Genomic DNA, 25,027 nt, shown 5'->3' on the forward strand with positions numbered 1-25,027 from the left:
AGCCTCACTTCAGTGTTCAGTGTGTATTTGGGGGCAGCTTTACAGAGACTGGATTAGATTCAGGGTTAAGCTTTTGCTAGAAATTACACTCTATTGTGCTTTTGCTAAAGAAGCTGTAACTTGTAATAGTTAGCTGAGCTGCTGAAGCTTGCCAAAAGGACAGGTTGCCTAGGCAACCAGATAACAGCTATAGCTTGTAGCTTGTGCTGAGTTTCGCTTCTGCCATATGCTTATCAGTATATTCCTTTGGTCTGTGTAATGAAAATGAACTGTGTGTTAAGCTTCTGAGCTGTGTGTTAAGTTTCGATTTCCTGACTTCTGTGTAATCCTTTGTGAACTCAATGTGCATGACTACTGATAAAAACCTATAAATGTCAGTGGCAAATGATACAAGACACGCAGTGTTACTGAAACATTTCAGCTGTGTCACTGCTAGCAATAAAGTTCTCTTGATTTGGATCCGTTGCCTCCAGCCTCTTGATTTACTTACTAATATCCGGTTACATTTCCTGTTTCTGTCCTGTAGGGTTTCCTCTTCCTCTGTGTTTCAAGCCTCACTTTGGGTTCTGTGTATTTCCTGTCTCTGTCCTGTTATAAGGAACTGGTTCACTTTCATTCAGGGCCTTTGCAACGCCAAAGGTCCCCAGGTTAGTCTGTGTGCTTGTGAGCACTTCTGCCTAGATCCTTGTTGCCTTGTTCTAGTCTGTGTGTCTGTGGGCACTTCTGCCTTTAGCCTTAGTTCTGTTGTTTGTCTGTTTGTTTGTTTTGTGTCCTTCCTAGTCTGCCTTGCTAGTTCTAGTCCCTTCTACCCGAGCTTCAGCCATTGCTCTGTTGTTTGTCAGCTTTGTTTCCTGCCTAGTCTGCCTTGCTAGTTCTAGTCCCTTCTACCCGAGCTTCAGCCATTGCTCTGTTGTTTGTCAGCTTTGTTTCCTGCCTAGTCTGCCTTGCTAGTTCTAGTCCCTTCTACCTTAGCTTCAGCCATAGTTCTTGTCTTGTTTGTCTTTAGCTTCAGTTCCTTACTGTTGTTTCTGCCCTGCGTGTCTTTAGCTTCAGTTCCTTGCTGTGTGTCTCTGTCCTGCCCGTCCTCAGCTTTAGTTCCCTTCCTGTTTGTATTACCCTGTTTATCCTTAGCTTCAGCCATACCCTGCTTGTGTCTGCCTTGTCTGAGTATCCTGAATCCTGTTTCTACCAAGTTTGTTTGGAAATCCTGAATCCTGCCTGAGTATCCTGAATCCTGTTTCTGCCAAGCCAAGCTTGTTTCAGTATCTGGTTCCAGTCCAGCCAAGCCAAATCCGTTCCAACATTTGGTTCTAGTCCAGTCAAGCCAAGCTTGTTTCAGTATCCAGTTCCAGTCCAGCCCAGCCAGGGCCGTTCCGGCATTTGGTTCCAGTCCAGTCAAGCCAAGCTTGTTCCAGTATCTGACTCTAGCCAAGCCAAGTGCATCCTGAATCCTGCCTAGTCTTGCTTGGGGGGTTTTGCCTCCTGTTGCCGCTCGATGGCAGTAGGCCAAGGGCTCACTTTGTTCCAGAGTTCACTCCTGGTTGCTAAAAGCCTGGAAACGTGACAATACCTAAAATACAACCACACATTTAAACTTTTTTTTGGAGCAGGTGTACGTTTGTGTGGGAGAATTTGAATGCTTCTGTGCCAATATTCTATTACCAACTGCATACGCCTCTGTTACTTCTGATGTTTGTTCTTTCTGCCCTCTCTACGGGTCTTGTCTCTCTTCATCTCTATGGTACTGCTGCCAAGCTCTTGCCCTTTACTGTTCCAATCCAGGTGAAGCTATAGTTGTTACCAGAGAATTTATAAATCAAATATTCCAAATTCATTTTTATTGAACTAGCCACTAATCTAAAATTTAAAAAAATCTGTATAAATAAAAGGAAGACCTACCTCCCCCCCCCCCCCCCCCCCCCCCCCGTATCTTGCCGAAGTGAATGAATCACCTTATAACCAGGAGGACAAATATTTAAAACATTAGAAGAAAAAGAGTCTGGGATCCATGGTTCAGTTATAAAGACCAAACCAGGATCTGTATCTCCAATCAGGTCCCTCACTATCTGCGCTTTATTACATACAGAATGAGCATTAAAATAAAGACATTCAATGAGGTATGATCTTCTACCATCTATAGGAGTCTATAGATGCTGCCACTTCCCCGTAAAAATACTCCCTCACAGTAGAACTACCTTAAAACTCAATGTGCCACCCAGGGGGAAGTGACACAGGAAGAGTAGAGCCCATGAAGTATAAAAGCTCAGGGCATAGCTAGGTTAAGGAGGCCCAAAGGGAAGCAATGATTCCCAACTGCATATGCTTCCAACGTGTACCTGTGAACTGCAACTGCAACAATCTTTGACCTGGCTGGATGGAGGCCAGCATGTGTTGACTGCTAAAGATTGCACTGGTACTCTAGGGAACCAGACCAGAGCCAGCAGTATATGCTATCTTGCTGAGAGACTGTAGTACATGCCGTGGCCCTTCAGGAGCAGGCCACAAAAGGACTTTCTTTTATATAAGGACTAGTTTTATGTTTTCTTTCTTCCCCCTTCTGTGAATTGAACAGGATCACTACCTGACACCTCAAATAAATATTATTTTGTACACCTTAATCTGCTGTGTGGCTCCAATATACCCTGGCTCCAGGGCCCACCCTTTACTTGTTCATGTTAACACACTTCTCCTGTGCCTGTTTGGATGACATTTTCTTCTCATTGCTGAACTTTTCCTTGCCTACGCTTCTCTTATCATTGCCTACAACTTTAATGTCCTTCTTTTTTCCCCCTTCTGATCTTTAAACCTTTATTTTGAACTTTTTTTCACTTTTCTCCCAACATGGCTTTTCTCAAACTGTTCATTGCCCAACCCATCAAGCCAGTGATACCATGCAATTTATCTTCATTCCCTTTGACCCAGTGGTGTGCTGGAGCCGGCTCGCACCGGCTCGCAAGAGCCGGTTGTTGCGAGCCGGCTTGCCTCTCCTCCTCCCACCCTGCGAGCTGCAGGCTCCCCCACTCCGCAGGTCATCCATCATCTCCTGTCTGCCCTCAGCTCCCCGATAGCCCTTGTTTCCTTCCTGCCGCCGCCCTGCCTTTAAATATTGTATTTTTACTTGAGTCGCAGTGCCGGCATTGAAAGCAGCAGGCTTGGCTCGGCTCCAGCCTTCCCTCGCATGGTTCTGCCCTTGCGGAAACAGGAAATACATCAGAAGAGGGCGGAACCATGCGAGGGAAGGCTGGAGCTGAGCCTGCTGCTTTCAATGCCGGTGCCAAGACTCGAGGAAAAATACAATATTTAAAGGCAGGGCGGTGGTAGGAAGGAAACGAGAGCTATCGGGGAGCTGAGGGCAGACAGGAGATGATGGACAACCTGGGGAGTGGGGGAGTGGGAATCGGGGGGGGGGGGCTGGAAGAAGGCAGGAAATGTCTGGCATTGAGTAGGGGAGGGGCTAGAAGGGAGATGGTTGACATGGGCTGCTGGGGGAGGAGGCTGGAAGGAGATGGTTAACATGGGTGGATGGAAGGGATGGCAGGGGGGAGAAGAGGGTTGCTGGACATGGGTGGATGGAAGGGATGGCAGGGGGGAGAGGAGGGTTGCTGGACATGAGTGGATGGAGGGGAGGGTAGGGGGAAGAGGAGGGTTGCTGGACATGGGTGGATGGAGGGGAGGGCAGGGGGAATAGGAGGGTTGCTGGACATGGGTGGATGGAGGGGAGGGCAGGGGGAGAGGAGGGTTGCTGGACATGGGTGGATGGAGGGGAGGGCAGGGGAGAAGAGGGTTGCTGGACATGGATGGAGGAGAGGGAAGGGAGAGAGAAGAAATGCTAGACATGGATGGAGTGGAGGGAACAGTGAGGAAGGAGATGAGATGAGAGAAAAGGAAGAAAGGAGAAAAACTGCACATGGATGAAGAAAATAGGCAGAAGCTGGATCCACTGGACAGTCAAGTCTACGGAGGACCCCAGCTTTTAATTACAGATGTAGGGCAAGAAATGAAGAAGAAAGGCAGAAAGTAAAGAAATAAATGGAAAGGAAGCCCTGGAAATGGAGTTAAGAAGACAGATAGGAGCAGAATCGGATACTGGGCCAGCATGATCAGAAAAACAAAGTCACCAGACAACAAAGGCAGAAAAATATCATTTTATTTTCATTATAGTGTTTGGACTATGTCCACTTTGAGAATCAGGTGCTCAACATTAAAAGTTTTATATTTATTTACTTATTTATGGCATTTTATCCCACTTTAAACAAGAATTAGATTGGAACCTGGGATCATTTTAATTTTTTTTCCTGGAGTAACGCATTGCCCCCCCCCCCCCCCAGGCTCACTCCCCAGCTATAGCCAGCTCTGCAATTTGGGAGGGGGTGACACAGAGGTGGACGGGGGGGGGGGGGGGGCACAGAGGTGGACGAGGGAGAGGAGCAGAGAGCCTGTTGTTAAACATTTACCAGGACACCACTGCTTTGACCCCTCTTTTTGTTTTTCTGACCCAGTCAACTTACTAGTTTCTTGGTCTGATCACTACTTAAGGGGGAAATTATCAAAGTACAGTAAAATGCAAGTTTTTTCTGTACCGTGAGTTACCATAGAAGTCAGCAGCCTGTGGTAAAATTGTGTCCTGATGCTACTAAACCAGAGCTTGTAGGGCCTGTGCTGTTACCGACACTCCTCAAGCACATCCCCTACCCCCTCCCCCGATCAAGCTCCAACCATCCCCTAACCATACCCCAATCCCACAAGGAAATTCCTAAACCCCCCCCCCATCATGGCCCCCCATCCCCCAAATGGCCCTCCACTGTCCAAAAGGACCTATTATGAGTGCTTTGGAAGTCCAAAGGTCAGTGGGCAGGTGTGATCCGCAATCGCTCCTGCCCTAGCCAGCCCCACCTCCAAAATGAAGCCATAATGGAAAAAATCAAAAACGTCCAGGGCTAAAGGTTAGATGTTTTGGTAAAGATCTGTTTCAGTCACACCTAAGTCACAAAAAGGTGCCCTAAATGACCAGATGACCACTGAAGGGATTAAGGCCTGATCTTCTGTACTCCCTCAGTGGCTAATGACCCCCCTCCCACTCCCCAAAGATGTGAATGAAACAATATATACAAGCCTCTAAGACAGCTTCAGATGTTATGGCCAGTTTCATTAGAGCAGCAAACAGGTCCCTGGAGTAGCCTAGTGATTGGTGCAGTGGACTGTAGAGAAAGGGACCCAGTCCCATATCCCACTCTAACTGGTATACTTGCAGTGGAACATTTTCCAGGTACACATCTCATCATTACCCCCTTATATTATATGGGGAGCTGTCCAAAACCCACCAAAAACCTACTGTACACAACTGTGCAACACTACAATAGCCCTTATGCCTGCAAGAGTCACCTATATGTAGGTACAGTAGGTTTTTGGTGGGTTTTGGAGGGCTCCCCATACAATATAAAGGGATAACAATGAGGTGTATATCTGGAACCTTTTATATGAAGTCCACTACAGTGCCCCCTAGGGTGCCCCACTGCTCTGCTGGAATGTCTGTGTGGCCAGTCTACAGAATGCTGCCCCCCCTCCCCCCCCCCCCCCCCCCCCCCCCCCATACATCCCAGTGACTTATTTTGTGCATTTTTCCCTTGGGCATTTTTTTTTTCCAAAAATGGTCCTAAAAGATAGATGCACTGAACACAAAAATATCTATTGGCATTTTCAAAACAAGAAGTTGGATGTTTTTCTGGTTTGAAAATAAACCATGTTTGCTACTTTTTGGACCTTTTTTCAAAATGTCCAAAATCGGATTTAGACATATCGAAAATGCCCCTCCACACCTCCAAAATGTATAAATGTCAGCTAACTATAGCACTAATGAAACAGTAGCTCGGTATGCACAGATGCCATCTATATGTTGCACTATTTTAGTTTGTAAACTGCTTTGAGCTTTCGAGGAAATGTGGTATATAAATGAAATAAATTGTCATCAGTAATAAGTTACTGGGGCTTATCTCTGTAAGAAACATTTTATTGAATAATATGTTTAGAACAAGATTTATTAAACTTTTTTCCTCATAAACAGAGAATGATCGAAAGGAAATCTGACCCTTAAGGTGACTTGTTGCTAATATCTTGCCCTCATGTAAGAATGCCCATGAAACCTACTCTGTCCAATACACACGATCAAATTAGGTCATGACGTATTTGGAAGGCACTTCTTTTCATGGCTGTGTATATGTGTTTTGAAGTTGGTGGGGAAGCTGGGGAGAGAAAGTTGAGAAATTAATGAGTTAAAAAGTTGTCCATGTGAACCTGTCAATCTTCACCAAAGGATTTGGAGCACTAGAGTTGGGAAGTAAAGACACACATTCGCATTTCTATGGTGTCAGTAAGGTCTCCAAGTTAAATATAACCTAGAAATCTGCCAGCAAAAAATGAAGACGGGGAGCAGGACAGCTGCTGTATCCTGGAGCGAAGAGTATGATTTCCAGTGTAATCATCCATCTATTAAAGTAATCTATTTGGGAGAAAATCCCCCAAAGTTCAGCTTCTTTCCTCCTCTCCAACCTACAGCTTTTCTACGGGGCGTCACCTATACCAGAAAATAGTGGCCTGCTCTTCCATTCCTTCAGAAATATTGTAAGTGAACTAAATGCAGGATGAGAGAAGATCTAGCAAATGATATCAATAAGTGAGAGCTGTGTCTTTGGTCAGTCATGCCAATGATTGTAACTTTCTCAAAAAAATGTTGGAACATAAGTGCCATTGCAAACTGAAGTCATTTCTCTTGCCTGCCAGTGTTGTTCCATTGTTTCATATAAACATGCAGACAGTGGCTGCCATTCATTTCCTCAAGCAAACCACATGACCTAAACCACAAAAAGGGAGATTTCATGGGTGAGCCTAAAACATACATCTTGAGTCAGTCACAGAGGAACCACCAAACCACAGGCCACAAGTTTTGTGTATCTGCAATTGAATCTTCATGGTTGCACTCAAAACAGGATAAGAGCAATATCCTCTGGAGATTGGGCTTTGACGCTCAAAGGTCAAAGATTATGCTTCAGTTGAAAAGTTACACAACTAGTCTGCTGTTTCCACTAACGAAAGTTATAATGTGAGTTGGACACCAATTCAGCAAATCTGCTTTACCACAGAAAGCTGAGAAGTGAAGCCTCTGTGGTCTGAAAAGCTCATTTTCAGTTGCATTTTTTGATTATTTTTGTGGTGAATTCAATAAAACGAATCAAAGTCCACAAAGAATTCATGACCCAATATTCAGAAAAGGCTGAGTTCCTAAATTTATGCCCCTAAATTAGACTTCTAAATTTTTGACCTATTTTTAGCCAAATTTAGGTGTCCAAGTTTTCAGCAGAAAATTCATCTTAATTATTAGCTTAAAAGTTATGTTTATAAAGTTAGGACTGCCATTCATTTGTCTAGATTTATGAGGCTAATGTATGAACCTAGTTCTAAAAATCAGTGCTAAGCTGCTAACTTTTTTCCCACCCTACATCTACTCCTGTTACCACCCACTTTTTATGCTCCTGTTTAGGAATTTAGTGAAATTTTGAGTATAAATTTAGGCACTCAACCCTAGTAAATTTTCAAAAAGACCTATGAGGCTATAAATCCTTTGAATATTAGGCCCTAGTTTTCTTCAAATGGCCATTAGAACTCTGTACTACAGATTAAGGTACGCTGGTACATACTGGAATAAGAAGGGCCCACTTGATGGTTTAGTGGCAGTGCTGTATGGTGCTGTGTTGGAAATCAGGGTTTGAGTTCAGATCGTAGCTTTAGGTCCTGGAGAAACAGCACTGACATACCCATTGGGGGAGGAAATCCCAGCTATTGCTCAATGATGACATTTAATAGACTCAGAGTGCATGGATGCTGTCTCTGAAGACCATCAGAGTCTATGTCCCCTGATGAAAGCATTACCAATGTCAAAGCTGGGCTTCATAAGGGAATATTATCATGAAGAACTTACACCTCAGATAGTTACAAATCCAAATGAAGACATGGTGTCACTGTTCCAGTAGGGTATATTGCAATTGAGCTTGAAAACTGAAAAAAGGAGAAAGAAAAACAAATACAAGTACTTCCAATTATGTTCTTGACTGTTCAACCTGCTGTACGAGTGTCCCCTGTTAAAGGCATCAGAATCTCTGCAGGCTCTGATATGAAGTTAGTGGTTTATAGACATTTTCCATTGGGAGGATCTCCAGAAAGGAAGGTGTTGAAGAAAACTCATGATTGTTTTTCTCATTTCTCTCCTGTCTTAAAAAGATGGTTGGGACCCAAGATCAGGATGTCTATGTGGGAGGTATCTATTGAGAGAGTGTAAAACACCATGTGAGGAAGGAGCTGAGTTTTCCATTTACACCCTTCCTTGGAATGTCTGAGGCTTTAAGGAATGGCCTGGGCTCTAGAGAGGAGAAGGCCCTAATGCTTTGGGTTAAAGAGATGAGATTCATGGTTATTTGGAGTTTGATTTTGTTTCTTTTCTCTTTGGGCTAGGTTCCTCAGATGGGTAACAACTGTTACAGTCTTTTCCCCACAGATGTAAAGTCAATTATCTGCTCTCTTGGTCCCTCTAGATTCTCTGTTGCAGGAATTTGTCTTCTCTTATAGACCTCCCCAAATCTGTTCATTCATTTTGCCAGAATGAACTTGTGAATGAACCACATGGACTTTCTAATTTTCTTCCAGACAGAAGCAGACTGCAGCTGGTTGAGACACCTTCTACAAAGGATGCCCTGCTCCTGGAGGACAAACTATGCCATCAAAAGGCACAGCTCCCCCTGAAATTTAGCCTACGTCCTGGAATCCATTTTAGGTTAATGATTTCTTCCTTTGTAGATGGCACTGTAACCTACAGAAATAGAAGAAACCTATTTCCAGCCCCACATGGCAGACAGTACCACTTATTAGTGCAAAAATGAAATAGACATCTATATAATGGATAATCATCAGTGCTTACATGTACAGATGCAGCATGTAGTCCAAACAAAAGGAATGACAATCCCACAAAGTCAGCACAAGCAAGCCAAAGGGTGGGAATGACCAAGACGATAGAACAAGAAGAAATTGTAGATAAGCCTTTATTATGTATACACTTGGAGTCAGCACAATCAGAACAGTAGGTAAATATACACTATGGTGTGGACTCTACACAGTCTGTGTTTCAGCATTATCCTTCTTTAGAAGTCTGGGCTAACAGCCAAAAATAACAAGGAACAGCAACAGTAAATCTTAACAGAAGGCCAATGTAGGCATAGTGAGATCCAAAGTGTAATAGCATCTATCTCCAAACATTAGCTCAAAAGCTGCGATAAGCCTTGTGTTAAGATTTACTGTTGCAGTTTTGTGCTATTTTTGACTGTTAGCCTGGACTCCTGAGGAAGGTTCATGCTGAAACATGGACCATGTAGAATCCATACTGTAGTGTATACTTACTTACTGTTCTGATTGTGCTGACTCGAAGTGTATATATAATAAAGGCTTATCTACAATCTCTTCTTGATCCATCACCTTGGTCATTCTCACCCCTTGGCTGGCAGATGCAACATGTGCTACTTAATGAAAGCAGCAGTGAAGCAGCATCTGTACAAGTAAGTGCAAGCAGGTTTCCACTTCAGCAGCTATTTTTCACACATTTTCTTTTATCGTTTATTTACTATACCGTTACTTATTTCACTTTGCAAAGCAGAACAGTTTACATTGTAAAATACAATTAAAAACACAAATATACAAACAAAGAAATCCATTTGTCAATAGAAAAGCACAGCAAACAATCATCCATTCTAAGAATTAAATAACATTCATACAACCAAGCATATAATTCTGCATATTAAAAACAAAACAGGGTCAACTTGGTTTATGCCTTTATCCTACATTATTTTCAAATGTATTATAAAAATAGTGCATTTTTAAAACCTTACGAAAGCGAGTATAATTTCTTTTGGAAGACAATTCCAGAGTGTAGGAGATAAGAAAAAGAAAGATGATGCTCATGTAGTTTCCCATCTAGCTCTCTGAGGTGACGGAATTACTAATCTATTATCAGTGAGAGACCAAAGCGTATGAGTCGGTAAGTATGGTATGGTAAGATTAGATAGATATACCAGGCGTATATAATGCTTTAGAAGTAAGAATAAGAATCTTAAATTTTATTCTAACTTCAATCAGGAGCCAATGTAGATGGTTTAGGAGGGGTGTTATCCTATCATATTTTGTGGCTCAGCAAATAATACGAGCAGCTGTATTTTGTATCATTTGTAAGCGCCTTAAATTTACCTTTGTAAGGCCGGCATAGATAATATTACAATAGTCAAGACGTGTTGTAATATATGCATATGTCAAAGTACACAGGACGTCCTAATTGAACGTAATTTCCGCAAATGATAAAAAGATTTTTTTAATACCTCAGATATTTGTTCTTTACAAGATAGAGCAGAATCAATGATGACACCTAAGTATTTAAAGGATTGTACCGTAGGTATCTGCCTATGAAACAAAAAAGGTATTAAAGATAGTATTGATCCATGACCTGTTATCCAGGCTGTTATTGTCTTATCGGGATTTTGGAGTAGAGATACACATAATTTATAAAAGGTTCCTAGAAGAATGAGTCTTTTGCAAAATATGCCCTACTCTCACACACAAACACAACCCTCAACCCAAATAACAACAACACCATAAATCACAAACCACACAACAATCTCATACACACTATGCCCACCACAAAGAACATCCATAACAACCTACCCACGACACACCAACCATACACACAACCTACCAACAACTCGCCAAACCAAAGCCATAACAACCAACCAAAAGAAAAATTCTCCGAGCATGGACACTACCAACAAACAGAGGAAAACAACAACAACGACAAACCCAACTACCGAAGAAACAGGCAACTAATAAAAATAAACACAGCGAACCCCCCCACAGAACCATATCGCTCAATCCAACTGGGATACATCAATGCAAGATCAGCAGTAAGAAATGCAGTAGATATACTAGACTGGATCACCACAGATAATTTAGACCTTCTGTTTATTACAGAAACCTGGTTCCACAGCCCCACAGACCCAGCCATCCTTGAAGCATGCCTGCCAGAATACAAAATCACCCACTGGACAAGGAGTGGAAAAAGAGGGGGCGGAATAGCCATAATTTACAAACCAGAATTCACCATCACAACCACAGGTGAATCTACATCACCACAACTTGAAATTGCATCAACAAGAATCAATCACCCAAACCTAACAGGACACCTCAATACAATCCTATTCTACAGACCACCAGGAAAATGGCAAGACTCCCAAACACAACTCATGGACTTCATCTCGAACACGTGTATCCGCCACAAATGTACTTATAATAGGAGACATCAACTTACACCTTGAAGATGACACCTCAACAAGCACACGAGAATGCAAAGAATTCCTAAAACTTTGGGATTTACATGCCCCCTACACACAACCAACACACGAAAAAGGACATACACTGGACATCATAACACACAAATTCGACCCGGATTCAGCTATCACACTGACCAACACAAGATGGACACCTACATTATGGTCGGACCACCATAAAGCAAATGTCTCTCTCAAATGGCATAAAACGCACATAAACACAGTCAACAAACATGAGCGAACAATATACACCACGAGAGGAAAAATTGACCCCATAACATTTTGGCAACAGATCTACCAGAACGAATGGTCAACCAATGCTGACACCATCCAATTCCTCCAAGAATGGGACGACTTATGCACAACAACACTAGACAAAATTGCCCCAATCCAAACCAGAACAACACACAGAAAAAAATCAAACCCATGGTTCACCGAAGAGCTGAAAAAGCTTAAAACACAAGTCAGGAAACTAGAACGTGCATGGAACAAAAAAAGAGATGAACAAACTCTAAATGCCTGGAAACTACTGTGGAGGAAATACAAATATACAATAAAACAGACTAAAAGACTACACTACAAGACAATAATAGGACCAAACTATAAAGACACACACAAACTCTTCTACCTCGTAAACAAACTGTTAGACACCACACCAGTCACAAACAACAGCAAAGATACACCTGAAGCTGACAACCTTGCAAAATACTTCAAGGAGAAAATTACACAATTAAGAATCCAAATACCTGCCAGCCCTATTGAATACGCCACACTCTTAGATTGTCTAGACCCAGAAGACGGAATATACCCAGCAGACAGAACTTGGACTGAATTTGAACTACTATCAGAAAACCTCATCTCTGAAACACTTAGAAGATACGCCAAATCTCACTGCAAACTAGATACATGCCCTAATAACCTCATGAAATCAGCTCCTGAACAATTCATAATAGACCTAACAAACCACATAAACTTCATGCTACAAAACGGACTTTTCCCTAAAGAGAAAGGAAAAATCTTACTCACCCCTATACCCAAAGACACGAAGAAAAGGGCAAGGGAAATAACCAACTACAGACCAGTAGCATCCATACCACTAATAACCAAAATAACCAAAGGAGTGGTAACTAAACAACTCACTAACTATTTAAACAAACACTCAATACTGCACGACGCCCAATCAGGATTCCGATCGAATCACAGCACAGAAACAGTATTAATCACCCTCATGTCTAAATTCAAACAATTGATTGCAACCGGCAACAACATACTCCTCCTACAATTTGACATGTCCAGCGCCTTCGACATGGTAGACCACGGAATCCTAGTACACATACTTGAATACTTTGGCATGGGAGGAAATGTCCTAAACTGGTTCAAGGGGTTCCTAACCCAACGTTCATACCAAGTCACATCAAACTCAGCCACGTCTGCCGCATGGACACCTGAATGTGGAGTACCACAAGGATCACCCCTCTCACCGACTATCTTCAACCTAATGATGACCCCTTTGGCAAAACTCCTATCAAACCACAACCTCAACCCTTATATCTACGCCGATGATGTAACAATATACATCCCTTTCAAAAAAGACATCAAAGAAATCACCAAGGAAATCAACCAAAGTCTACGTATCATGAACACCTGGGCTGATGCATTTCGTTTGAAACTAAATGCAGAAAAAACTCAATGCCTGGTACTCACCTCCCAATACAACACGAATGAATTTACCGCCATAAACACACCTAACCTGAACCTTCCAATCTCAGAAATGCTAAAAATCCTTGGAGTTACTATCGACCGCCACCTAACACTCGAAACCCATGCAAACAACACAACCAAAAAGATGTTCCACTGCATGTGGAAACTGAAAAGAATTAGACCATTCTTCCCTAGATCCGTCTTCCGCAGCCTAGTACAATCCCTAGTACTCAGCCATCTGGATTACTGCAACTCTCTGTACGCAGGATGCAAAGAGGAAATCCAGAGGAAACTCCAAACAGCCCAAAATACAGCAGCTAGACTCATCTTCGGAATACCAAAATATGAAAGTGCAAAACCCTTACGAGAGAAGCTACACTGGCTCCCACTCAAAGAACGCATTACTTTTAAAGTATGCACACTGGTCCACAAAATCATCCATGGCGAAGCCCCAGCCTACATGTCGGAGTTAATTGACTTACCACCCAGAAATGCAAAAAGATCATCCCGAACTTTCCTTAACCTCCACTTCCCTAACTGCAAGGGCCTGAAATACAAGACGCTGCACGCATCAACCTTTTCTTACATGAGCACGCAGTTCTGGAACAAACTGCCACAGAACCTGAAAACGATACATGAACAAACCAACTTCCGTAAGTCATTGAAGACACATCTTTTTAACAAAATTTATGGAAAGAACCAAAACACATAAAGCTCACACGTACTGCTCAGCAATACATCAATACATCCACTTATGAATTCAAACCCCCAATCTCACCACACTCATACATTTACTCTCAGAAAAATGCATACCATAGGCTTCACGATTCCCACGTGACAAACGAGAGAAAGCCCATAGGAATTGAATGGGCTTCCTCTCATTTGCCGCACTGAGAATCAGTAGCACAGCTTTGTAAAAGAAGCCCAAAGATAGGACAGTTATTTATGCAGCCCTACTTGAGAGCTAAACATGACTGCGCAGCTCTGAATATTGGGAGCTAACCGCACTCTGCCCCGAAACACCCCTGGAACATCCCCAATGTAGCCGACTTCAACTCTAACTGGTTAACTGCCATTGAAAATGACCAAATAGCCACATACAAGTGAGTTAACCAGTCAGCATCTATTCCCAGCCTGTTAACTCACATTGAATATTGGCCGGATTCTATCTAAGGGCATCTGATATCTTTTTTTTTTTTTCCATTCAAAATATTACCATTGTTAAGTTCTTCATCATCCTGATTTTATTTTGTGTTAACAATTATTTGGAAGCCTAGGATTGTTTTCTTTGTATGTTTTTGAGATTTCTCTACCATCTAAGCATGGACATTTACATAAACTATAGGGCTAGTGCAAGTGGTCACATCTAAATATGCACACATTCTCTGTCACTCAGAAATGTATTCCTGTCCTAGGTGCCCTGTTATAGAATTACCTCCTAAATGCCAAAAAGATAAGAATTGATTGGTGTAGGATTTTTCAAGATATGTGAAAAGCTCTCCCCATTCTCAGATTCACAGATATATAAAAGTTTTTGAAACAGGCTGGACCAGATGGTAATGAGATGTCATTTTGAAACCATTTGCTCATGCTAAATAAGGTTGTTCTCCTACAACATGTCAGCAGTTTAAAAAGGCATTTCCCACTGCAAAAACCTGTTGTTGCCACAGAATATTAGCAGAACAGTTCAAAAAATTAACTAAAGGATCACCTTTGCTATTTCCAAAGCTTTGATGTTCCTCCAAGTGGCTCTCTTCCTCCTTCCCACTTTCCTCTCACTGTTGGCAGAGATTTGGAAGTTGAGTTCAGTTTTATGCTTTCCTGGGGAGATGACTTAATACTTGGCACTATATACACTGATTTTGTATGAAGATGTATTTATTTGTTACATTTGTATCCCACATTATCCCACCTCTTTGCAGGCTCAATGTGGCTTACAATTTGTCATGGATACTGAGATAAGAGAGTATACATTTGGTTTTACAGAGTGTTTCGGGTTACATGAAGATGAAATACATGATAGTGTAAGAGCAAAAGGCATTTTAAGATGTACAGTTACATGTGTTGATCATTGTGATATATCTTGTCAAAGAGATAAGTTTTTAATGCTTTACGGAAGTTGGTCAATTCATAGACTGTTTTCAGGTGACGTGGCAACACGTTACAGAACTGCGTACTCATGTAGGAGAAGGTAGATGAGTGCATTAGTTTGTATTTCAGTCCTTTGCACTTAGGAGGATGAAGATTGAGGAATGTGCGAGAAGATTTCTTTGCATTCCTGGGTGGTAGGTCTATTAGGTCCGACATGTAAGCTGGGGCGTCACCATGAATGATTTTATGGACTAGGGTGCAAAGCTTGAATGTGATCCGTTCTTTAAGTGGGAGCCAGTGTAGTTTTTCACGAAGAGGTTTCGCGCTTTCGTATTTTGGTTTGCCGAATATTAGTCTGGCTGCCGTGTTCTGGGCAGTCTGGAGTTTTTTAAGTATTTGTTCTTTGCAACCAGCGTAAAGTGAATTACAGTAGTCCAGATGACTGAGTACTAGTGATTGTACCAGATTGCGGAAGACAGTTCTTGGAAAGTATGGTTTGATTCTTTTTAATTTCCACATTGAGTGAAACATCTTTTTAGTTATGTTTTTCACATGGTTCTCAAGTGTTAGGTGTCGATCAATAGTGACTCCAAGAATTTTTAGGGTGTCCGAGACTGGTAGATTTAGTTTTAGGTGTGTTGATGGTGGTGAATTTGTTCTTATTGTATTGTGAGGTGAGTACTAGGCATTGGGTTTTTTCTGCATTGAGTTTCAACTGAAATGCATCTGCCCAGGAATTCATGATATTTAGGCTTTGCTTGATTTCGTGGGAGATTTCACTTAGATCTTGTTTGAATAGGATGAAGATCGTTACGTCGTCAGCGTATATGAATGGATTTAAGTTCTGATTCGATAATAGTTTGGCTAAGGGTATCATCATTAGGTTGAAAATGGTCGTTGAGAGGGGGGATCCCTGTGGAACTCCACATACAGGCGTCCATGTGGCTGAAGTGGTCGAGTTTGAAGTTACTTGGTATGAGCGTGTGGTTAGGAACCCCTTAAACCACTTGAGGACTTTACCTCCGATTCCGAAGTATTCAAGGATGTGTAATAAGTTTCCATGGTCAACCATGTCGAATGCGCTCAACATGTCGAATTGTAACAGTAGTATGTTGTTTCCGTTTGCTATCAATTGTTTGAACTTGGTCGTGAGTGTAACTAGTACGGTTTCAGTACTGTGTTTAGAGCGAAATCCTGACTGGGAATCGTGTAATATTGAGAATTTGTTTAGATATTCGCTGAGTTGTTTGGTCACCATACCTTCTGTTATTTTAGTGATTAAGGGAATGGAAGCTACTGGTCTGTAGTTCGTTAATTCATTGGCATTTTTCTTTGCATCCTTGGGTATGGGGGTAAGTAAAATGTTACCTTTCTCCCTTGGGAAGAGTCCATTTTGTAACATGATGCTCACGTGGTTTGTTAGGTCCTTTATGAATTGTTGTGGGGCCAACTTCATGAGGCTGTTTGGGCAAATATCTAATTTAATGTTCCTCCCAGTGGCTCTCTTCCTCCTTCCCACTTTCCTCTCACTGTTGGCAGAGATTTGGAAGTTGAGTTCAGTTTTATGCTTTCCTGGGGAGATGACTTAATACTTGGCACTATATACATTGATTTTGTATGAAGATGTACATGTCAATAGCTGTAAGATACATTTCCCCTCCCCCTCTCATTTTAACTTTATCTTGTTGATTACTGGAATGCCTTGAAGCATTTCAAAATGTGATATTCTTTTAAAGATTTTTTTCTTGTTTTCATTCACAATCATCAAGGAATTTTAATACTTATTTCAGTAACTTAGCAAGCTTTATGCTCTTGAGCATGCGAAAGCATTCCAGTATTTTGGTTTATATACAGTGGGGGAAATAAGTATTTGATCCCTTGCTGATTTTGTAAGTTTGCCCACTGACAAAGACATGAGCAGCCCATAATTGAAGGGTAGGTTATTGGTAACAGTGAGAGATAGCACATCACAAATTAAATCCGTAAAATCACATTGTGGAAAGTATATGAATTTATTTGCATTCTGCAGAGGGAAATAAGTATTTGATCCCCCACCAACCAGTAAGAGATCTGGCCCCTACAGACCAGGTAGATGCTCCAAATCAACTCGTTACCTGCATGACAGACAGCTGTCGGCAATGGTCACCTGTATGAAAGACACCTGTCCACAGACTCAGTGAATCAGTCAGACTCTAACCTCTACAAAATGGCCAAGAGCAAGGAGCTGTCTAAGGATGTCAGGGACAAGATCATACACCTGCACAAGGCTGGAATGGGCTACAAAACCATCAGTAAGACGCTGGGCGAGAAGGAGACAACTGTTGGTGCCATAGTAAGAAAATGGAAGAAGTACAAAATGACTGTCAATCGACAAAGATCTGGGGCTCCACGCAAAATCTCACCTCGTGGGGTATCCTTGATCATGAGGAAGGTTAGAAATCAGCCTACAACTACAAGGGGGGAACTTGTCAATGATCTCAAGGCAGCTGGGACCACTGTCACCACGAAAACCATTGGTAACACATTACGACATAACGGATTGCAATCCTGCAGTGCCCGCAAGGTCCCCCTGCTCCGGAAGGCACATGTGACGGCCCGTCTGAAGTTTGCCAGTGAACACCTGGATGATGCCGAGAGTGATTGGGAGAAGGTGCTGTGGTCAGATGAGACAAAAATTGAGCTCTTTGGCATGAACTCAACTCGCCGTGTTTGGAGGAAGAGAAATGCTGCCTATGACCCAAAGAACACCGTCCCCACTGTCAAGCATGGAGGTGGAAATGTTATGTTTTGGGGGTGTTTCTCTGCTAAAGGCACAGGACTACTTCACCGCATCAATGGGAGAATGGATGGGGCCATGTACCGTACAATTCTGAGTGACAACCTCCTTCCCTCCGCCAGGGCCTTAAAAATGGGTCGTGGCTGGGTCTTCCAGCACGACAATGACCCAAAACATACAGCCAAGGCAACAAAGGAGTGGCTCAGGAAGAAGCACATTAGGGTCATGGAGTGGCCTAGCCAGTCACCAGACCTTAATCCCATTGAAAACTTATGGAGGGAGCTGAAGCTGCGAGTTGCCAAGCGACAGCCCAGAACTCTTAATGATTTAGAGATGATCTGCAAAGAGGAGTGGACCAAAATTCCTCCTGACATGTGTGCAAACCTCATCATCAACTACAGAAGACGTCTGACCGCTGTGCTTGCCAACAAGGGTTTTGCCACCAAGTATTAGGTCTTGTTTGCCAGAGGGATTAAATACTTATTTCCCTCTGCAGAATGCAAATAAATTCATATACTTTCCACAATGTGATTTTCCGGATTTAATTTGTGATGTGTTATCTCTCACTGTTACCAATAACCTACCCTTCAATTATGGGCTGCTCATGTCTTTGTCAGTGGGCAAACTTACAAAATCAGCAAGGGATCAAATACTTATTTCCCCCACTGTATATACAATGCAATCCGCTTAAGTGCAAGGGTCTGGGACCAAAGAAATACATGTAGTTAACAGGAGCATGCACTTAACCGTTGTGACACAAAGAAGCTGGACATCTGATAAACATATGTACAGTACTGTTTATTATACATACAGTATACAGTCTCCGTTAACTGACATTAGGCTTAATTGAAGTAATCAGCAATAGTCCTCTGTACACCCTTGTGTCTGTGAGTTCCATAGACAACATCTACCAGACGGTAAAAACTATCATAGCACTGACATCCATTGGCCTCCAGATAGGCCCGCATGGTGTTGAGACTCTCCAGCACTCTTGCAAAAGTGAAAGGAGGTTATTGAATTTCGTCAGCATGTGCCTCGCTGCTTATTTTATCATCTGTTTCATCATCAGCCGTTGCCTGCGTGTAGGCACATATCTGGACATCAGTGCTGTCTTCAGCTGTTTGTAGATCATAATCAACAGCTACGTAATGATGAAACTCCTCTTCAGTAGCACAGGCTGGGATGGCAATAGCCTGTTCATCTGACGTGTTTGCAACAGCTGCATCTGTTTCGTCCCTCTCCACATCCTTAACAAAGCTTGCCCGCTTGTAGCAGTTCACAATGGTTGCCTGTGTAACATGATTCCAGGCTTCTTTCTGCATATGTAGGGAATCCAACAGTGATAGATTATGAGCCAATTCAACAGCACGTTTATCCTTGCCAGTCTGGTCATCCATAATGCTCATCAGACAACATAGCACAAGAGCCCGATAATATTGTTTGAAATTGGCTGTTATGCCCTAATCCATATGTTGGATCAAAGGGGTAGTGTTTGGTGGCAGGAAGACCACCTTGATGTTAGACAGCCTGACATCATCACTGTGTGCAACACAATGATCACAAAGCAGTGGCATACCAAGGGGGGGCAGTGGGGGTGGTCCGCCCCGGGTGCACGCCACTGGGGGGTGCCGCGGCGCATGCCTGTCGACTCAGAGTTCGCTATGCTAAGTTCGCTGGTTCGCTGCAGCTCCCTCCCTCTGCCCCGGAACAGGTTACTTCCTGTTCCGGGGCAGAGGGAGCTGCAGCGAACCAGCGAAGTTAGCGTAGCGAACTCTGAGCTGACAGGCGCGTGCCGCGGCACCCCCCCCCCAGCAGCGTGCACCCGGGGGGGTCATTTCGCCGGGGGGGGGTGCACTGCACCCGGGGGGGCGCATTGGCAATCCGCCCCAGGTGTCATCGAGGCTAGGAACGCCACTGTCACAAAGCAACAAAATCTGACGGTTTTGTGCCCGCATTCTAGTGTCTAACTTCTTTAGCCACTGCTTCCAAATTTCCCCAGTCATCCATGAATTTGCATTAGCCTTGTATGACACAGGAAGTCGCTTAACATTCTTGAAGCAAAGGGGCTATTTGCTCTTTCCAATGACAAGTGGTTCCAACTTCTCACTCCCATCCATATTGCAGCAAAGGAGGATCGTCAGTCGGTCCTTCGAGGTTTACCTCCTGTAGTTTTGGCTTGTTTGAATGCAAGTGTTTCATCAGGAATTGCTCGCCAGTAGAGACCGTTTTCATCAGCATTGAAAATGTCACAAGGTGCAAACTCGTTCAAGATGGTAAGAAGAACTGAAACAACCCAATTTTCAGCACCAAAGTCGTCAGCGTCTTGTTTTTCACCATGCTGTTTCTTGAATTTTATGTTGTTCCTCTCCTTCCATCTTTCCAACCATCCAACAATGGCTTTGAATTCAGTTAGCAGGGCTGTGCCAACACGGTAAGCAAGGTAAGCGCCACAGGGGGGCGCCTGCCTTCAAGGGCACAGCGCCATCGCGTTGTATTTAAAAAAAACAAACCTTACTCCTCCGCTCCATCCCCGATTCCCCGGCGCTTTAAATTTACCTCACTCCACTTCCGATGTCTGTGCAGCGTCAGTGAAAGCGCTGCCTGTCTGACGTCTCTCCACCAGCCTTCCCTTCGCTCGTTCATTCCCTCTGTGTCCCGTCCTTAAAGAAATGACGTCAGAAGAAGGCGGGACACAGAGGGAACGAATGAGCAAAGGGAAGGCTGGTGGAGAGATGTCAGACAGGCAGTGCTTTCACTGATGCTGCGCAGACGTCTGAGGCGGAGCGAGGTAAATTTAAAGGTCCGGGGGGACGCACGCGCGCCAACTGATAGTCTGCACAGGGGTGCCAACTGGTAGTCTGCAGGGGAGTACCAGAGACCCTAGGCATGGCCCTGTCAGTTAGTCCAAGACTTTCAGCTAGCTGATTAGCTTTCTCCATAAGCAGTGGACCACTGACAGGAAACTGTCTGCTCCTGACTTGAGAAAACCACCGAAGAAGAGCATCTTCTACATCCTCAGCTTTTCCCGCCCGTTTACGTTTCCGGTGTGGATTTGTACTGTTTTGCCAGTCTTCCAGAAGCTGGTCTTTCTGCTTCAAGATATGTGAAATTTGATTGGGATTGACACCATATTCTTTAGCAATAGATGTTTGATTTTGTTTGTTTTCTAAACTTTTAGAACTTCTATTCATTCAGCCAGTGTTAAAGTCTTACAGTTGCGCGACGACGACCCCAGTGTACACTCTAACAACATTCTTTCGCTTATTCTGCCTGTGGCAGTTAAAGGGGCGGTAAATTTTAAATCTCATTGGTTGTCACGCGCCAATCGGCTTCCATATTCCATGCGCGTGCTTCGGAGTCTTTCCTGCAGAGGAGCGGTCTTAAACCATGCATATAAGCAAATCTTGCACTTATCAGTGGAGCGCTAAACTGAAGTTTGTCCCCATAGAAATTGATGGTGCCAAAAACGGGACCGAAGTACAGCATGCAGTTAAACAGAGCATGTGCTTATCCGACGTGCACTTAAATGGAGTGCACTGTGTGTATATATATATTTTTTTTTTCCAATTTTGGTTACCAAAATAAATAGTCTATAGCAGAAAGTACAGTAAATATTGCAGACAAAAGTGCACATCTAAGTTAATTACAAATCCTGCTGCCTTTTATAGCCACAGTTTATCTCAAAACAGAGGTTTAATTTATGATCATTAATATGAAATTCCCCTAATATTTATTAAAGTTCAGCACTATTCTACTTCTTCCTGTAACATGAACTTTAATGTTAGAAGCCACTAAGGAACTCTTATCCATTTTAAAATGAATCTTCATCCATCTTAAATCACCAAACATTGACTTCCTTTCTTAAAAATCTACCTCTTCCATAGTTTCCTGCTGTTGACACCAGAATCCTAAGGTTGCTCTTGTCAATGTGCCCCACGGGGCCAGATAATACTAATCATTTTTCCATAGACACACTTAGTGTAACACACAGACCTAAAGAACAGCAACAATTTTATAGAATGCAAACAGAATTTGGGGAAGGCTCTCCATGTATCATTATCCTTGAATTAACGAAGAAGAGAAGGGCTTTGCACTGGCAGCAATTTTTTATTTTGCATCATTTAATTTAGTTTAAATTTAATTTAAGCAGGCATTAATATTATGCCTGCACCCAAATATTAGCGTTTAAGGTAGATAACAAAATCCTTAATGGTGTAGAACGAGTAGATGTAAATTGATTGTTTACTCGTTCCAAAAGTACAAAGACTAGGGGACACTCAAGGAAGTTACATTGAAATATTTTTAAAACAAATTTTTAAAACTGTTGGAAGCAGGAGACTGGGCTAGATGGACCATTGGTCTGACCCAGTATGGCTACTCTTATGTTCTTCTGTTCTAAATACAAACATGTAATTAAATCAGTTGAGTCAATTTTCAGCCAGTGTGGTGACCGTATTATGGGGTCCTTTTACCGTGCTGTGCTAAAAAGTGGGTTTTCTGCACACTGCGGCCACTTTTAGCATGGCATAAAATGACTGCATTGTCATATTTTTTGTAATGGCCATATGCTAATTTTGCAGAAGCTGGTAGTAGGAAGGGTAGGCTCTTCTCAAAAACCAGAGGAGACGTGATGGTGAAAATCAACTCTTTATTGCAAGAAAATCAGAAAAGACTCAACACAGCAGCCGTGTTTCGGCGCTTCACGAGTCTTATGATATATAGTTGTTTGTGTAAAACAATGCTTTTATTTAAAATAAAAGTTTTTCACAAAGGATATAAGTATCATCCACCGTCAAAACTGAGAAAGTACACCAGACTCTGGGAAGCTGCTTCTTTGCAGAAATAACATTGGTGTATGCTAACTCATTAGCAAGTGGTTAGCGCATGAACCTTTGCTGCCTAGAAAATAGGTGTAGTTAAGGGCTCATGTGCTAACGGCCACGTGCTAATGGGAAAATTAGCACATACACCAGAATCAACCATATAACCTTACAAATTTTACTGACATCGAAAAACTATTAAAATTCACATGGAGGACAAAGCCTCAGCAAACTCTGACCAAATGTAACACAGTCCTCAGTGAGCTTAGTTGCAAACATGGGCATAAAAAACCTCCAATTTTTTGAGGATGTGTTACAGAACCTCACTTCCTTCAACTTTTTTTTAGAGTGTAGTGGAAACTAAAATTAGCATCTAGCCATTTTTGGCAGAATTTTAAAAATCGGCCATTTCCTGGCAGTGCTAAAAGTGGCCTTAGCATACAGTACACATCTGTGTTGGGAATAGCGCAGGCCACGTTAAGTTCTGCTTAGTAAAAGGACCCCTACAGTAGGTGTTTACTTTTGTTTATAAAATAATGTGTATGAATGCATCTCTGTAGGCGCCTACCTGAAGTGTGCTGTTAATTCTATCAGAAGCTATCTAGTTTTATGCAGCAGGAACACATGTAAATAACAGTATTCTAGTGATTCATACAACATTCAAAAAACTATTAAAACACTATATTCCTATGGAGTACAAAAAGTAAGAAAGGGAAAAAGCCTCAGCACCCGCGCCTCCACCCAATAAACATTAATAAGTTAAAAAGGACTTAAACTGGGTCAAACTCTCTTCATCGGCATAAAAAACCCTTTCATACAAATCTTTGTTAAAACTCCAAGGGATGTTTAATTTTAATGGATCCACCCAAAATTGTGACAAACGATAGAAAAAAAAATCAAACACTTAAATTTTGACTTAATTGAAGATTCAAAAGTGTCTCTAAAGTCAACCACACCGACTGTGGCCAGAGTTTCGCTATAATCAGCTGTCTCAAGGTGCGCACCGACTGTGGCCAGAGTTTCGCTATAATCAGCTGTCTCAAGGTGCGCACCGACTGTGGCCAGAGTTTCGCTATAATCAGCTGTCCCAAGGCACGAACTACCAATTTTTTTAAGTGGCCCGCACTGCACAGCACTGGGACGCATTAGCATGCACTGTATAGGCGTCCACAATATTCCTATGGGCACTTACACAGTTAGTGTGTGCTCACTTTGTGCATGTGCTAAAAACGCTAGCGCACCTTATTAAATAGGGCCCTAAGATAACCCGTTAAAAGAGCAGTGTCTTAAGCTTTTCAGGATCTGCAAATAACTTTCATCTAATTTCATATCCAAGAGCAAGTTATTTTACGACCATGGATCCCTATGAAGCATGGTTCCATTCTATGTGGAAAATAGGGAATCTTGAACCGAATATCATGACTTTGAGCATAAAGTCCTCATGGACAGATAATGTTGGATTAGTTGACACAAATAATGAGGTACACTACACCTAAAAGCTCTAAAAGTAAAAATCTAAATTTTAACATCAGTTGTCCCCTGCACCTGAAGCCAATTAAGAGAAATCAAAAGTGGGTTTGCCCTGTTTGCTTTTATTCATTTTTGTTAGGTTGGTTTTGAGGTTTTTTGTTTTGTTTCATTTCATTATGCAAATAAGTCCATTATCTGTATGTAAAATTAAATTTATGGTGTAGAAAATTTGCATGGTCAAATGAAATGAGACAGACCAAAACAAATGCACATCTCTAAAGAAGAGATGTCTCAGTTTTGCTCCTGCTTGTTGTATGGTGTGTTTAGGGGCTCATTTTCTAAACAGAAAAACATCCAAAAAGTGGCACAAATCAGCAGGTGGACATTTGTTTTCACCAAAATGTCCACATTGCTATTTCCAAAACCCATTTTTAAATCGGTTTTCTAGGCAGTTCATATACAATGCGTCCAAATCACAAGAGGGCTTGTTGGAGCATGCTGGGGACGGGATTTCAGCATTCCCAAAACTTGGATGTTTTTCTGCCATAATGGAAGAAAGCAAAAACATCCAAAAGATGGTGGCCTAAATGACCAGATGACCACTGGAGGGATTAAGGCATGGCCCCCTTACTCCCCCAGTGGCCATTAATCCCCTCCCAAGTCCCACCCCCTACCCCATAAATGTGAAAAACAGTACATACCAGCCTCTATGTCAGCTTCTTATGTTATAGCCAGTCCTATTAGAGCAGCAAGCAAGT

This window comes from Microcaecilia unicolor, chromosome 5, assembly GCF_901765095.1.
Source record: "Microcaecilia unicolor chromosome 5, aMicUni1.1, whole genome shotgun sequence".
Classification (NCBI taxonomy): Eukaryota; Metazoa; Chordata; class Amphibia; order Gymnophiona; family Siphonopidae; genus Microcaecilia; species Microcaecilia unicolor.